Raw genomic sequence first — 18,929 nt, 5'->3', positions numbered from 1 at the left:
ACCTGCCATACACAGTATATCAGGGGCGGGCAATTACTTCTGCTTGGGGAGGCTAGTTAATAAGTGTAATTAAATTGTGGGGGGTCACTGGTGACAAGTGAAGGTGAGTCAGGTAGACAGAGGTACATATACAAAGCTTGAGACAAAGGAACAAAAACAGACGGGGAAGATTTACTAGACGTTGATTTTTGTAAAGCTGCCGATGATTGATGGCTTTGACCAATGGATTTAAAGAGGCAAATTATATAAATGCTAAAACTGGTTTGTTTACAGCTTATTTCTGTTTCCACTTTAAGTAGTCATGGGAGGCGGTGGGTATGGAAGAGCCAAGGCAGATGGTACAGCAACAGACTATGGCTGTGCGCTCCCGCACTATGGTAATAAGCAGTGCGCGGCCCGTGTCCCCCACTAGGGGCAGGGGGAAAAGGGCCAGCTATATTTTGCCCAACCATGCAGTATACGATCAATGCCATTGCTGCCCAGTATCCCTTCTATATGCTAATGCTGTGTGCAATGTTTTATATCTGTCAATTCGGACCAATGCTTATTATCACGCTTATGTTGTATGCAATGCTTGCTTATCCATTCACGTACGCTTATATATTGTACCTGGAATTGGTTAGGAATGTTGCCAGCTACACACTCCCAAGTGAGAACTAGATGTCATTGGCAAACACATTGTGTATTAGGGAAATGTGCATTTGTGTGTAGACTCCCACCCTTCACCTCTGCTGAGCACAGTCACCCTTTACTCTCTCAGCTCTCAGGTACACGGGTCCCCCGGGGCCCACCGTGCAGGCCTGTGAGTGACACATCCAGTGATCGTGTCAGACTGACCTCAATCCTTCCTGCACTCCCAAAGCTATCACCGGGATTCACTAACACGTGACATTGTCACAGGGGGTGGAGGTCAGGAGGAAGCCTCCCAATGATCAGGAGAGAAGTCCTGGCCCAGCCTCTGCAATATCTCATATAAATAGCACACACTGCCCGCTGCATGATCCTCTGACCCCAGACATGCATGAATATATATATATATATATCTCTCTACACGCCTCCAGCACTCATCTGTATTAGAAGGAATAACACACCGACTACTGCTGATTATCAGTATACTGTCAGTCTCCTGGCGAGACGAATGGCGACAAAAACTTTGGGTCTGCTTCAGAATATCACGTAAGGCGAGCGCAATTGCGGCTGCTTTCCGTGTGTCAGCACTGGCCGCATCTATGTGACCACTGCAGGGATGGGCGCCGAAGATGGATCTTTCAGAATGATCAGCCCCCGATTTATCAATAGGATCAATCCTGAAATCACGATGCTGGCGGCAAGCTTACCTGTTCCTTCACTGCGCACGATCGTTTTTATATTTGCATAACGGTGGGTTTCGTTCTGATGGAAATGAAATATCACACACACGTGACCAATATGAGTGAGTACAAATGAACACACTTTTATTTACAAGTAACAAACAACATACAAAGTATACAGTATACTCAACTTTTGTCTATGTATTCAGATGACACCGGTAATTCATCATCTTCAGCATAAGATGTACTTCATCTTATCTTCTCTCTGGGGAGCCCATCGTTTTCCAACACCCAGATAATTCAATATACATTGCAGGCACCTCTACTGCAGAGTCTTAGGTCCATACACGAGCTAAAGGGTCCTTTGTGTACCTCTGGTTTATATACCCTAAAATGGGGTGTTGGCTTTCCGGATATTAAGCCCATATCAATTACATACAGTGCTAGGTATCAAGCACTCATTGGTCCAGCGTAGCATTGACCAAGCTTATCTCTCCTGCACATGCTCTGTAAGCACTAAGATATATACTACCAGACAAAGGGCTACAGTAATGACGTATCCTAGTATGTTTGGAGATGAACTCTTTCAAAGCTCCTTTGTGTGTAGAGTCTGGACATCACTGCTAATTACCCATAATGCTTAGCATCTCTACACAGCTTACAATGGAATGTGGCTAACTGATAAGAACATAGAAGCTATGAATGGCTCATTATACTTCTAGTTGCAATAGAAATGACAGGTAGAGCTAGGCCTCAATATTTATGGCTTATTTGACCCCAAAAGGTCATTTGACCATTCTATGGAAAAACAGCAACTGTATTAAGACAATCTCATTCTAAACGTCAAGAGGCCTAGCAAGGGGTATATGTGTTTGTAACTTATATGCCTATGTAGAAATTAACTATTTGACCCACTGATTACAATATTTGAACTGCGCATGCCTGAAAATATTATCTTCACAAAGGGTTGGGTATGATATGCCGGTGGCTGAGAAGCCACCGGTCCAAATCGCAATGGCGGAAGCCTGATGGAGTGAAATCCCGACAGTGGTGGTAATTACCCTAACCCTCCCTCTCCCTTGGTGATGCCTAACCCTAACCGCCCCTTCCCGCACCCTCCCCCTGGGGGGGTGCCTAACCCCCCTATCCCCGGGCTGAGTATCATACTTACCTTCAGGACGGTGCGGGGGTCAAGATACCAACGTCGGTCTCCTGATCATCGGGATATCATGGTTGGCATTATGCCGGGCATCGGGACTCCGGCGTTGGATATATCGACGCTCGGGATCCCGTCCGCCGGCATATTCAACATATCCCCTTTACAATTTTTCTCTATATTAAACACATAAATGCCGATCCCGTCCCGATCCACAACATTGATACAGGACCATCGCTAGCTCCTGGGAGCTCCCAATCTAGAGAGAGGGGGAAATGCTGAGACAACGCGATGCCGATATGCACTCAGTTGACCAATGTTTTTTGTACTGCGAGTGCCTCTGAGCCGCACCGCACATGCTCCCCAATTGTCTGCGCACAGAATCGGACACACGGCCTGAGAATTATAGTGTGCGTTCCTGGGAGCTAACGGGGGAGGCAAAGCTGATGCTGGCGTGTAGCTGAAAGTAGCTTTGTTCAAAGACGCACAGCCGTTCACACAGGAGGCCATAGGGCTGGTGCAAGTTACGGCCGATGGTGCGACTAAACACATTGACAGAAACACATTTGGCTTAAGGCGCTGCAAGTGGGTGTCTCAGTTCTTTAAAAATTTGACACGGCATTAACATAAAGACTGCAGCAATATCAGCAGCTTCGGCCACGTCTAACTCTAAATCAGGCCCAATAGGAGCTAGTGCGACTCGGAGTGGTTAAAGGACTCCCGCTGGTAGTACACCCAGGGGGGATCCAGTCACATTGTCGACAGTTACCATGTCGACATATAAAATGTCAAAATGGTTCAACATGTTAACAGGCACAATGTGGGCAATTTCTGAATGCCACCGGTATGGGATGGACGCTGCGGGAGGGTTAGGAACTAGGAGGAGATTAGGGTTAGGCACTAGGGGGAGGGTTAGAGATAGGCAGAAACCCAAACATGCCGCTCCGGTAATCCGCTGTAGCCTTCGGGACAAGGTAAGTGACTGCTGGGCCCCGGGGACATTAGATCAACGTTCTAATCATGTCGTCCAGATATCCATGTAGACATAATGAATGACAACATGGTCACTGTCAACACGCTAAATATGTAGACTTTTTCAACATTCTCATGTCAAGATGATAACAGTTGACCTAACATGCCACATGCCACCCAGAGGTGGGGGTTCATACAGCACGTGAGAGAACGACAGATGGGGGAAGAGTCTGGCCTGGCGTGGGAGAGAGCACCATAAGTGAGGAGATGCAACACAGGAGAAGTCTTGGAGGTGGGAGTGGGATGGTTATCATGGAGGAGGCAGATCTAGGAGAGTGACCAGGTGATAGCTGGATGTAGGAGAGGGGTTGGTGAGAGCTTTGAGGGTAAGTAGCTAGAATTGAATTTTACAGGGAATGTGAGAGCCAGTGCATGGATTTCCAAGCACCTAATGTAAAGCGGTGAGAGAGATTGGCATTTAAGCTGGATTGTAGAAGGGAAAGACGAGCGAGGAGGAGGTCACATAGTGGGAAGTTACAGTAGCCAAGATGGGAGATGAGAGAGTGGATATAGTTTTTTGTATCCTTTATCTAAGGCGGAGGCGACAAGCAAGCACAGTGGAGGTAATCTGGGGAGTTGAGGAGGACACTCAGGCAGCAGATCTGGGGGACAGTGGAGATAGAGATATTGTCAACCGCATGGGAGACTGAAGGAGGCTTTATAACACTGGATAGGGGAAGATGACAGACATATTGATCTTTAGGTAGCATTGAGACATCTAGGTGGAGATGGAGGAGGAAGCTGGACACGTACATTTGTCTGCATAGAGGTGGTATTGGAGGTAAGAAAAGCAGGGGGCCTAGAACAGAGGAACCTCAAAAAAGGCGTGGAGACAGAAGGAATGTTCAGAAGAGACGAGAGAGGACAACACAACTGTATAGAAAACAGAAGAGAAGCCAGGGAAGATGAGTAGGAACAAATGACCCTTCTACTTCTCATAACTATGATGGAATGTCCTGGGCCAAAATGTACTTTCCATAAGATTAGTTTTAAAGGCCCTTTTGAGTACCTTCTTTACTGCATATATATATATATATATATATATATATATAAAAAAATAGTTTTTCTATAGCTCCACCCCCAGTTCCTAAACCTAATATCCCATTAAAATAGCCCTGGTCACATGTAGGTCAGTGAGGGCAGTCTCTGTGGACTGTATGAAGAGGGCGGAAGCCGGATTGGAGAGGGTCGATAATAGAGTCAGGGAAAAGAGGATTAGGCGGCTGTCCAGCAATCCCCCAAGTAATTTGGAAGCCACGGGGAGGGGAGAAATGGAGCGTTAGGTGGAGAGCGAGGTAGGGTTAAGAAATGGCTCCTTGAGAAGAGAGAGGATCATCTGTTTGAAGATGGAAGATAAGCTGACAGTGGAGAGAAACAGGTTGAAAAGACGAACAAGGTTACGGAAAGTTTAGGGTTGAGGGGCAGCAGACACTGGGCGAGTGGTTAATACGCTCTGAAATAGGGACCCATAGCCCAGTGATGTTCCTCCACCGCTCTACCAAGGTCTACTGTTCCTACACCGCTCTACCAAGCTCTACCTAGCCGGGGTGTCCTCAGTGAGGTCCAATTCTCAAAATAGCAGATGGAAACATCACCTGGAATCCCCTCACCACCGCTACCCACCGCTATAGTTCCACCCCTGATCTGCAACAATTCCTGTAGCTGGACGCTCGTACCAATGTGAGCCTTATAGAATGAGTTGTTGCTACCAATATCGTGCAAAAAATAAAAAATTACCATGATGGATTACTCATTAATACACATTAATATTCATAGCTGCCCAGATGATGAATAGCCTCCTGCTGAGGTGGGAATGTAACATACAATCACTTATATGTGGTCTGTGCAGACATATGTGTAACTTGCAGCCGTGTGTAAGTGATCATTATTAGCAATGGCGGCAATCAGACCTGATTGGGGGTACCAGCATTTTCAGCAAATGGAAATGGCATTTATGACGTTAGAGAGAGGAGACATTTCTCCTTCACAGACGACCTTCTGTATGGGCTGCTCATTAATAATGAAGTATCCTCATTTCTCCCATACAGCTGCTGTTGATGAAAGCGTCTCACATCGGCAGCTTAAAGGTGTCTCAATGGGCTAAGCTGCATTATCATCAGTATTACTGTCACAAAGGTGACCATCGGTGGTGGTAACACAGCGCTGCACAACCCAGGCCCCCGGGGACTACACAGCCGTACAAGGGAACCAACAGGCTAATGCAAGGTCTCAGGCTGTGTGCAATGAGAGGAATATTGCAGTGTTTCCTTAGAGAACGTTGCACAGGGTTCCCTCTCACTACATGGCTATCTTCCCAGCTTCCCAGAGAGTGATGCAGAATCTGATACACCTGGAATGTAGAAATGGCTGCCATGCTTCCTGGTAGATTACTCAATTGTCTCTCAACCCCCGACATCCATTGACTAGACACATAGGACACTATCCGCTAACATCCCCCTGGTCTCTTCCATTGATGCATTCAGCCCTTGTCCCGAGACAAGGAGACGTAGCAGCTACTCTTTAGGTTTGTTTCCTTATATTTTAGGAGAAAATATAAAAATAGCTTCACTACCGTTACAGGGGCTCCTGTGTAATCAAGGCCGACGTGACCACTGCAGTTAGTAGTATCTCTGTTTCTGACCTAAGTTCCTTTCATGCAGGCAGCAGTGTGTAATAACTGTACACTATATACTGTACATGGTGTAGGAGGCAGCAGTGTGTAATAACTGTACACTATATACTGTACATGGTGTAGGAGGCAGCAGTGTGTAATAACTGTACACTATATACTGTACATGGTGTAGGAGGCAGCAGTGTGTAATAACTGTACACTATATACTGTACATGGTGTAGGAGGCAGCAGTGTGTAATAACTGTACACTATATACTGTACATGGTGTAGGAGGCAGCAGTGTATAATAACTGTACACTATATACTGTACATGGTGTAGGAGGCAGCAGTGTATAATAACTGTACACTATATACTGTACATGGTGTAGGAGGCAGCAGTGTGTAATAACTGTACACTATATACTGTACATGGTGTAGGAGGCAGCAGTGTGTAATAACTGTACACTATATACTGTACATGGTGTAGGAGGCAGCAGTGTATAATAACTGTACACTATATACTGTACATGGTGTAGGAGGCAGCAGTGTGTAATAACTGTACACTATATACTGTACATGGTGTAGGAGGCAGCAGTGTATAATAGCTGTACACTATATACTGTACATGGTGTAGGAGGCAGCAGTGTATAATAACTGTACACTATATACTGTACATGGTGTAGGAGGCAGCAGTGTATAATAACTGTACACTATATACTGTATAGTGTAGGAGGCAGCAGTGTGTAATAACTGTACACTATATACTGTACATGGTGTAGGAGGCAGCAGTGTGTAATAACTGTACACTATATACTGTACATGGTGTAGGAGGCAGCAGTGTATAATAACTGTACACTATATACTGTACATGGTGTAGGAGGCAGCAGTGTATAATAACTGTACACTATATACTGTACATGGTGTAGGAGGCAGCAGTGTGTAATAACTGTACACTATATACTGTACATGGTGTAGGAGGCAGCAGTGTGTAATAACTGTACACTATATACTGTATAGTGTAGGAGGCAGCAGTGTATAATAACTGTACACTATATACTGTACATGGTGTAGGAGGCAGCAGTGTATAATAACTGTACACTATATACTGTACATGGTGTAGGAGGCAGCAGTGTATAATAACTGTACACTATATACTGTACATGGTGTAGGAGGCAGCAGTGTGTAATAAGTGTACACTATATACTGTACATGGTGTACGAGGCAGCAGTGTGTAATAACTGTACACTATATACTGTACATGGTGTAGGAGGCAGCAGTGTGTAATAACTGTACACTATATACTGTACATGGTGTAGGAGGCAGCAGTGTATAATAACTGTACACTATATACTGTACATGGTGTAGGAGGCAGCAGTGTATAATAACTGTACACTATATACTGAACATGGTGTAGGAGGCAGCAGTGTGTAATAAGTGTACACTATATACTGTACATGGTGTAGGAGGCAGCAGTGTATAATAACTGTACACTATATACTGTACATGGTGTACGAGGCAGCAGTGTATAATAACTGTACACTATATACTGTACATGGTGTAGGAGGCAGCGGTGTATAATAACTGTACACTATATACTGTACATGGTGTAGGAGGCAGCAGTGTATAATAACTGTACACTATATACTGTACATGGTGTACGAGGCAGCAGTGTATAATAACTGTACACTATATGCTGTACATGGTGTAGGAGGCAGCGGTGTGTATTAACTACACACATACATGTTACAGGAGGCAGTGGTGTGTAATAACTGTACTCTACATACCTGTTATAGGAGGCAGCAGAGTGTAATAACTGTATATTACATAGATGTTATAGGAGGCAGCAGTGTGTAATAGCTGTATATTACACAGATGTTATAGGAGGCGGTGGAGTGTAATAACTGTATATTACACAGATGTTATAGGAGGCAGCAGTGTGTAATAGCTGTATATTACACAGATGTTATAGGCGGCAGTGGAGTGTAATAACTGTATATTACACAGATGTTATAGGAGGCAGCGGAGTGTAATAACTGTATATTACATAGATGTCATAGGAGGCAGCAGTGTGTAATAGCTGTACACTACATACATGTTATAGGAGGCAGCGGTGTGTAATAACTGTACACTACATACATGTTATAGGAGGCAGCGGTGTGTAATAACTGTATATACATACATGTTACAGGAGGCAGTGGTGTGTAATAACTGTATACTACATACCTGTTAGAAGAGGCAGCGGAGTGTAATAACTGTATATTACATAGATGTTATAGGAGGCAGTAGTGTGTATTAACTAAACAACATACATGTTATAGAAGACAGCAGTGTGTGATAACTGTACATACATACATGTTACAGGAGGCAGCGGTGTGTAATAACTGTATATTACATAGATGTTATAGGAGGCAGCAGTGTGTAGTAGATGCACACTACATACATGTCGTAGGAGGCAGCAGTGTTTAATAACTAAACTACATACATGTTACAGAAGACAGCAGTGTGTGATAACTGTACATACATACATGTTACAGGAGGCAGCGGTGTGTAATAACTGTATATTACATAGATGTTATAGGAGGCAGCAGTGTGTAGTAGTTGCACACTACATACATGTCGTAGGAGGCAGCAGTGTTTAATAACTAAACTACATACATGTTATAGAAGACAGCAGTGTGTAATAACTGTACATACATATATGTTACAGGAGGCAGTGGTGTGTACTAACTGTACTCTACATACCTGTTATAGGAGGCAGCGGTGTGTAATAGCTGTATATTACATAGGTGTCATAGGAGGCAGCAGTGTGTAATAGCTGTATATTACATAGATGTCATAGGAGGCAGCAGTAATAGCTGTATATTACACAGATGTTATAGGAGGCAGCAGTGTGTAATAACTGTATATTACATACGTTACAGGAGGCAGCAGTGTGTAATAACTGTACACTACATACATGTTATAGGAGGCAGCGGTGTGTAATAACTGTATATTACACACGTGACAGGAGGCAGCGTTGTGTAATAACTGTACACTACATACATGTTACAGGAGACAGCGGTGTGTAATAACTGTACACTACATACATGTTATAGCAGGCAGTGGTGTGTAATAACTGTACACTACATACATGTTATAGGAGGCAGCGGTGTGTAATAACTGTACAGTACATTTATAGGAGGCAGTGGTGTGTAATAACTGTACACTACATACATGTTAAAGGAGGCAGCGGTGTGTAATAACTGTATATTACACACGTGACAGGAGGCAGCGTTGTGTAATAACTGTACACTACATACATGTTACAGGAGACAGCGATATGTAATAACTGTACACTACATACATGTTATAGCAGGCAGCGGTGTGTAATAACTGTACACTACATACATGTTATAGGAGGCAGCAGTGTGTAATAACTGTACACTACATACATGTTACAGGAGACAGCGGTGTGTAATAACTATACACTACATAAATGTTATAGCAGGCAGCGGTGTGTAATAACTGTACACTACATACATGTTATAGGAGGCAGCGGTGTGTAATAACTGTACACTACATACATGTTATAGCAGGCAGCGGTGTGTAATAACAGTACACTACATACATGTTACAGGAGACAGCGGTGTGTAATAACTGTACACTACATACATGTTATAGCAGGCAGCGGTGTGTAATAACTGTACACTACATACATGTTATAGGAGGCAGCGGTGTGTAATAACTGTACACTACATACATGTTATAGGAGGCAGCGGTGTGTAATAACTGTACAGTACATTTATAGGAGGCAGTGGTGTGTAATAACTGTACACTACATACATGTTATAGGAGGCAGCGGTGTGTAATAACTGTACAGTACATTTATAGGAGGCAGTGGTGTGTAATAACTGTACAGTACATACCTGTTATAGGAGGCAGCGGTGAGTAATAACTGTACACTACATACATGTTATAGCAGGCAGCGGTGTGTAATAACTGTACACTACATACCTGTTATAGGAGGCAGCGGTGTGTAATAACTGTACACTACATACATGTTATAGGAGGCAGTGGTGTGTAATAACTGTACAGTACATTTATAGGAGCCAGTGGTGTGTAATAACTGTACACTACCTACATGTTATAGGAGGCAGCGGTGTGTAATAACTGTACAGTACATTTATAGGAGGCAGTGGTGTGTAATAACTGTACACTACATACCTGTTATAGGAGGCAGCGGTGTGTAATAACTACACTACATACATGTTATAGCAGGCAGCGGTGTATAATTGTGCAGACATGTTCTCTGGAATACACTTGGAGAACCAGTGGTGTGTAATGTGAGGCTCCTATATCACCTGCACTACTATAATGCAGCCGTGAGTTTCGTTATAAACATACAATAAAAGCAGCGCTGCGTCACCGCCACGCCGAAGATTTGTATGTGACAGGCCGCTAAAGTTCCTGCACTCGTCAACTTTTTTTTCCCATTTGTTTCATTTTTTTTGCCAAAAAATTAAAAGGTCATATGGGGAATTTTTATGAAAACTGTGCCACAGGTTCCTGTGCAGAAAACGTTACTGTAACCTATAGCAGAAATATCTATCAGTGTTACTGTAACCTATAGCAGAAATATCTATCAGTGTTACTGTAACCTATAGCAGAAATATCTATCAGTGTTACTGTAACCTATAGCAGAAATATCTATCAGTGTTACTGTACCCTATAGCAGAAATATCTATCAGTGCTACTGTAACCTATAGCAGAAATATCTATCAGTGTTACTGTAACCTATAGCAGAAATATCTATCAGTGTTACTGTAACCTATAGCAGAAATATCTATCAGTGCTACTGTAACCTATAGCAGAAATATCTATCAGTGTTACTGTAACCTATAGCAGAAATATCTATCAGTGTTACTGTAACCTATAGCAGAAATATCTATCAGTGTTACTGTAACCTATAGCAGAAATATCTATCAGTGTTACTGTAACCTATAGCTAAATTCTCTATCAGTGTTACTGTAACCTATAGCAGAAATATCTATCAGTGTTACTGTAACCTATAGCAGAAATATCTATCAGTGTTACTGTAACCTATAGCTAAATTCTCTATCAGTGTTACTGTAACCTATAGCTAAATTCTCCAGCAGTGTTACTGTAACCTATAGCTAAATTCTCTATCAGTGTTACTGTAACCTATAGCAGAAATATCTATCAGTGTTACTGTAACCTATAGCAGAAATATCTATCAGTGTTACTGTAACCTATAGCAGAAATATCTATCAGTGTAACTGTAACCTATAGCAGAAATATCTATCAGTGCTACTGTAACCTATAGCAGAAATATCTATCAGTGCTACTGTAACCTATAGCAGAAATATCTATCAGTGTTACTGTAACCTATAGCAGAAATATCTATCAGTGCTACGGTAACCTATAGCTAAATTCTCTATCAGTGTTACTGTAACCTATAGCAGAAATATCTATCAGTGCTACTGTAACCTATAGCAGAAATATCTATCAGTGTTACTGTAACCTATAGCAGAAATATCTATCAGTGTTACTGTAACCTATAGCAGAAATATCTATCAGTGCTACTGTAACCTATAGCAGAAATATCTATCAGTGTTACTGTAACCTATAGCAGAAATATCTATCAGTGTTACTGTAACCTATAGCAGAAATATCTATCAGTGCTACGGTAACCTATAGCTAAATTCTCTATCAGTGTTACTGTAACCTATAGCAGAAATATCTATCAGTGCTACGGTAACCTATAGCAGAAATATCTATCAGTGTTACTGTAACCTATAGCAAAAATATCTATCAGTGCTACTGTAACCTATAGCTAAATTCTCCAGCAGTGTTACTGTAACCTATAGCTAAATTCTCTATCAGTGTTACTGTAACCTATAGCAGAAATATCTATCAGTGTTACTGTAACCTATAGCAGAAATATCTATCAGTGTTACTGTAACCTATAGCAGAAATATCTATCAGTGTAACTGTAACCTATAGCAGAAATATCTATCAGTGCTACTGTAACCTATAGCAGAAATATCTATCAGTGCTACTGTAACCTATAGCAGAAATATCTATCAGTGTTACTGTAACCTATAGCAGAAATATCTATCAGTGCTACGGTAACCTATAGCTAAATTCTCTATCAGTGTTACTGTAACCTATAGCAGAAATATCTATCAGTGCTACTGTAACCTATAGCAGAAATATCTATCAGTGTTACTGTAACCTATAGCAGAAATATCTATCAGTGTTACTGTAACCTATAGCAGAAATATCTATCAGTGCTACTGTAACCTATAGCAGAAATATCTATCAGTGTTACTGTAACCTATAGCAGAAATATCTATCAGTGCTACTGTAACCTATAGCAGAAATATCTATCAGTGTTACTGTAACCTATAGCAGAAATATCTATCAGTGTTACTGTAACCTATAGCAGAAATATCTATCAGTTACTGTAACCTATAGCAGAAATATCTATCAGTGCTACTGTAACCTATAGCAGAAATATCTATCAGTGTTAATGTAACCTATAGCAGAAATATCTATCAGTGTTACTGTAACCTATAGCAGAAATATCTATCAGTGTTACTGTAACCTATAGCAGAAATATCTATCAGTGCTACGGTAACCTATAGCTAAATTCTCTATCAGTGTTACTGTAACCTATAGCAGAAATATCTATCAGTGCTACGGTAACCTATAGCTAAATTCTCTAGCAGTGCTACGGTAACCTATAGCAAAAATATCTATCAGTGCTACTGTAACCTATAGCAGAAATATCTATCAGTGTTACTGTAACCTATAGCAGAAATATCTATCAGTGCTACTGTAACCTATAGCAGAAATATCTATCAGTGCTACTGTAACCTATAGCAGAAATATCTATCAGTGTTACTGTAACCTATAGCAGAAATATCTATCAGTGTTACGGTAACCTATAGCTAAATTCTCTAGCAGTGCCACGGTAACCTATAGCAGAAATATCTATCAGTGTTACTGTAACCTATAGCAGAAATATCTATCAGTGCTACTGTAACCTATAGCTAAATTCTCTAGCAGTGCTACGGTAACCTATAGCAGAAATATCTATCAGTGTTACTGTAACCTATATCAGAAATATCTATCAGTGTTACTGTAACCTATAGCAGAAATATCTATCAGTGTTACTGTACCCTATAGCAGAAATATCTATCAGTGCTACTGTAACCTATAGCAGAAATATCTATCAGTGTTACTGTAACCTATAGCAGAAATATCTATCAGTGTTACTGTAACCTATAGCAGAAATATCTATCAGTGTTACTGTAACCTATAGCAGAAATATCTATCAGTGTTACTGTAACCTATAGCTAAATTCTCTATCAGTGTTACTGTAACCTATAGCAGAAATATCTATCAGTGTTACTGTAACCTATAGCAGAAATATCTATCAGTGTTACTGTAACCTATAGCAGAAATATCTATCAGTGTTACTGTAACCTATAGCTAAATTCTCTATCAGTGTTACTGTAACCTATAGCTAAATTCTCCAGCAGTGTTACTGTAACCTATAGCTAAATTCTCTATCAGTGTTACTGTAACCTATAGCAGAAATATCTATCAGTGTTACTGTAACCTATAGCAGAAATATCTATCAGTGTAACTGTAACCTATAGCAGAAATATCTATCAGTGTAACTGTAACCTATAGCAGAAATATCTATCAGTGCTACTGTAACCTATAGCAGAAATATCTATCAGTGCTACTGTAACCTATAGCAGAAATATCTATCAGTGTTACTGTAACCTATAGCAGAAATATCTATCAGTGCTACGGTAACCTATAGCTAAATTCTCTATCAGTGTTACTGTAACCTATAGCAGAAATATCTATCAGTGCTACTGTAACCTATAGCAGAAATATCTATCAGTGTTACTGTAACCTATAGCAGAAATATCTATCAGTGTTACTGTAACCTATAGCAGAAATATCTATCAGTGCTACTGTAACCTATAGCAGAAATATCTATCAGTGTTACTGTAACCTATAGCAGAAATATCTATCAGTGTTACTGTAACCTATAGCAGAAATATCTATCAGTGCTACGGTAACCTATAGCTAAATTCTCTATCAGTGTTACTGTAACCTATAGCAGAAATATCTATCAGTGCTACGGTAACCTATAGCAGAAATATCTATCAGTGTTACTGTAACCTATAGCAAAAATATCTATCAGTGCTACTGTAACCTATAGCTAAATTCTCTATCAGTGTTACTGTAACCTATAGCAGAAATATCTATCAGTGCTACTGTAACCTATAGCAGAAATATCTATCAGTGTTACTGTAACCTATAGCAGAAATATCTATCAGTGTTACTGTAACCTATAGCAGAAATATCTATCAGTTACTGTAACCTATAGCAGAAATATCTATCAGTGTTACTGTAACCTATAGCAGAAATATCTATCAGTGTTACTGTAACCTATAGCAGAAATATCTATCAGTGTTACTGTAACCTATAGCAGAAATATCTATCAGTGTTACTGTAACCTATAGCAGAAATATCTATCAGTGCTACGGTAACCTATAGCTAAATTCTCTATCAGTGTTACTGTAACCTATAGCAGAAATATCTATCAGTGCTACGGTAACCTATAGCTAAATTCTCTAGCAGTGCTACGGTAACCTATAGCAAAAATATCTATCAGTGCTACTGTAACCTATAGCAGAAATATCTATCAGTGTTACTGTAACCTATAGCAGAAATATCTATCAGTGCTACTGTAACCTATAGCAGAAATATCTATCAGTGCTACTGTAACCTATAGCAGAAATATCTATCAGTGTTACTGTAACCTATAGCAGAAATATCTATCAGTGTTACGGTAACCTATAGCTAAATTCTCTAGCAGTGCCACGGTAACCTATAGCAGAAATATCTATCAGTGTTACTGTAACCTATAGCAGAAATATCTATCAGTGCTACTGTAACCTATAGCTAAATTCTCTAGCAGTGCTACGGTAACCTATAGCAGAAATATCTATCAGTGTTACTGTAACCTATATCAGAAATATCTATCAGTGTTACTGTAACCTATAGCAGAAATATCTATCAGTGTTATTGTAACCTATAGCAGAAATATCTATCAGTGCTACTGTAACCTATAGCAGAAATATCTATCAGTGTTACTGTAACCTATAGCAGAAATATCTATCAGTGTTACTGTAACCTATAGCAGAAATATCTATCAGTGCTACGGTAACCTATAGCTAAATTCTCTATCAGTGTTACTGTAACCTATAGCAGAAATATCTATCAGTGCTACTGTAACCTATAGCAGAAATATCTATCAGTGTTACTGTAACCTATAGCAGAAATATCTATCAGTGTTACTGTAACCTATAGCAGAAATATCTATCAGTGCTACTGTAACCTATAGCAGAAATATCTATCAGTGTTACTGTAACCTATAGCAGAAATATCTATCAGTGTTACTGTAACCTATAGCAGAAATATCTATCAGTGTTACTGTAACCTATAGCAGAAATATCTATCAGTGCTACTGTAACCTATAGCAGAAATATCTATCAGTGTTACTGTAACCTATAGCAGAAATATCTATCAGTGCTACGGTAACCTATAGCTAAATTCTCTATCAGTGTTACTGTAACCTATAGCAGAAATATCTATCAGTGCTACGGTAACCTATAGCAGAAATATCTATCAGTGTTACTGTAACCTATAGCAAAAATATCTATCAGTGCTACTGTAACCTATAGCTAAATTCTCTATCAGTGTTACTGTAACCTATAGCAGAAATATCTATCAGTGCTACTGTAACCTATAGCAGAAATATCTATCAGTGTTACTGTAACCTATAGCAGAAATATCTATCAGTGTTACTGTAACCTATAGCAGAAATATCTATCAGTGCTACGGTAACCTATAGCTAAATTCTCTAGCAGTGCTACGGTAACCTATAGCAGAAATATCTATCAGTGTTACTGTAACCTATAGCAGAAATATCTATCAGTGTTACTGTAACCTATAGCAGAAATATCTATCAGTGTTACTGTAACCTATAGCAGAAATATCTATCAGTGCTACTGTAACCTATAGCAGAAATATCTATCAGTGTTACTGTAACCTATAGCAGAAATATCTATCAGTGCTACGGTAACCTATAGCTAAATTCTCTATCAGTGTTACTGTAACCTATAGCAGAAATATCTATCAGTGCTACTGTAACCTATAGCAGAAATATCTATCAGTGTTACTGTAACCTATAGCAGAAATATCTATCAGTGCTACTGTAACCTATAGCAGAAATATCTATCAGTGTTACTGTAACCTATAGCAGAAATATCTATCAGTGTTATTGTAACCTATAGCAAAAATATCTATCAGTGCTACTGTAACCTATAGCTAAATTCTCTATCAGTGTTACTGTAACCTATAGCAGAAATATCTATCAGTGCTACTGTAACCTATAGCAGAAATATCTATCAGTGTTACTGTAACCTATAGCAGAAATATCTATCAGTGTTACTGTAACCTATAGCAGAAATATCTATCAGTGTTACTGTAACCTATAGCAGAAATATCTATCAGTGCTACGGTAACCTATAGCAGAAATATCTATCAGTGTTACTGTAACCTATAGCAGAAATATCTATCATTGTTACTGTAACCTATAGCAGAAATATCTATCAGTGCTACGGTAACCTATAGCTAAATTCTCTATCAGTGTTACTGTAACCTATAGCAGAAATATCTATCAGTGTTACGGTAACCTATAGCAGAAATATCTATCAGTGTTACTGTAACCTATAGCTAAATTCTCTATCAGTGTTACTGTAACCTATAGCAGAAATATCTATCAGTGTTACGGTAACCTATAGCAGAAATATCTATCAGTGTTACTGTAACCTATAGCAGAAATATCTATCAGTGTTACTGTAACCTATAGCAGAAATATCTATCAGTGTTACTGTAACCTATAGCTAAATTCTCTTTCAGTGTTACTGTAACCTATAGCAGAAATATCTATCAGTGTTACTGTAACCTATAGCTAAATTTTCTATCAGTGTTACTGTAACCTATAGCAGAAATATCTATCAGTGTTACTGTAACCTATAGCTAAATTCTCTATCAGTGTTACTGTAACCTATAGCAGAAATATCTATCAGTGTTACGGTAACCTATAGCAGAAATATCTATCAGTGTTACGGTAACCTATAGCAGAAATATCTATCAGTGTTACTGTAACCTATAGCAGAAATATCTATCAGTGTTACTGTAACCTATAGCAGAAATATCTATCAGTGTTACGGTAACCTATAGCAGAAATATCTATCAGTGTTACGGTAACCTATAGCAGAAATATCTATCAGTGTTACTGTAACCTATAGCAGAAATATCTATCAGTGTTACTGTAACCTATAGCTAAATTCTCTATCAGTGTTACTGTAACCTATAGCTAAATTCTCTATCAGTGTTACTGTAACCTATAGCAAAAATATCTATCAGTGTTACTGTAACCTATAGCTAAATTCTCTATCAGTGTTACTGTAACCTATAGCAGAAATATCTATCAGTGCTACGGTAACCTATAGCAGAAATATCTATCAGTGTTACTGTAACCTATAGCTAAATTCTCTATCAGTGTTACTGTAACCTATAGCAAAAATATCTATCAGTGTTACTGTAACCTATAGCTAAATTCTCTATCAGTGTTACTGTAACCTATAGCAGAAATATCTATCAGTGTTACTGTAACCTATAGCTAAATTCTCTATCAGTGTTACTGTAACCTATAGCTAAATTCTCTATCAGTGTTACTGTAACCTATAGCAAAAATATCTATCAGTGTTACTGTAACCTATAGCTAAATTCTCTATCAGTGTTACTGTAACCTATAGCAGAAATATCTATCAGTGCTACGGTAACCTATAGCAGAAATATCTATCAGTGTTACTGTAACCTATAGCAGAAATATCTATCAGTGTTACTGTAACCTATAGCTAAATTCTCTATCAGTGTTACTGTAACCTATAGCAGAAATATCTATCAGTGCTACGGTAACCTATAGCAGAAATATCTATCAGTGTTACTGTAACCTATAGCTAAATTCTCTATCAGTGTTACTGTAACCTATAGCAAAAATATCTATCAGTGTTACTGTAACCTATAGCTAAATTCTCTATCAGTGTTACTGTAACCTATAGCAGAAATATCTATCAGTGTTACTGTAACCTATAGCTAAATTCTCTATCAGTGTTACTGTAACCTATAGCTAAATTCTCTATCAGTGTTACTGTAACCTATAGCAAAAATATCTATCAGTGTTACTGTAACCTATAGCTAAATTCTCTATCAGTGTTACTGTAACCTATAGCAGAAATATCTATCAGTGCTACGGTAACCTATAGCAGAAATATCTATCAGTGTTACTGTAACCTATAGCAGAAATATCTATCAGTGTTACTGTAACCTATAGCTAAATTCTCTATCAGTGTTAACTATAGCTAAATTCTCTATCAGTGTTACTGTAACCTATAGCTAAATTCTCTATCAGTGTTACTGTAACCTATAGCTAAATTCTCTAGCAGTGTTACTGTAACCTATAGCTAAATTCTCTAGCAGTCTACAAAATAAAAGGTAAACATCTAGTTGTTACAGGTTATTTTGTGGCAAGTTACCTGTGCGCTGGCTTTATAAAGGTCTCTATGGCTACAGGATGGTTACGGGTTGTTGGGGTAACCTGCTGTCAATGACCGCAAGTGCCAACTGTGTACTAGCTGTAGGAGAGTAGAGTCACCGTCAC

This window comes from Taudactylus pleione, unplaced genomic scaffold, assembly GCF_031769625.1.
Source record: "Taudactylus pleione unplaced genomic scaffold, aTauple2 ptg000073l, whole genome shotgun sequence".
Classification (NCBI taxonomy): domain Eukaryota; kingdom Metazoa; phylum Chordata; class Amphibia; order Anura; family Myobatrachidae; genus Taudactylus; species Taudactylus pleione.
Note: the sequence above shows the minus strand (reverse complement) of the source record.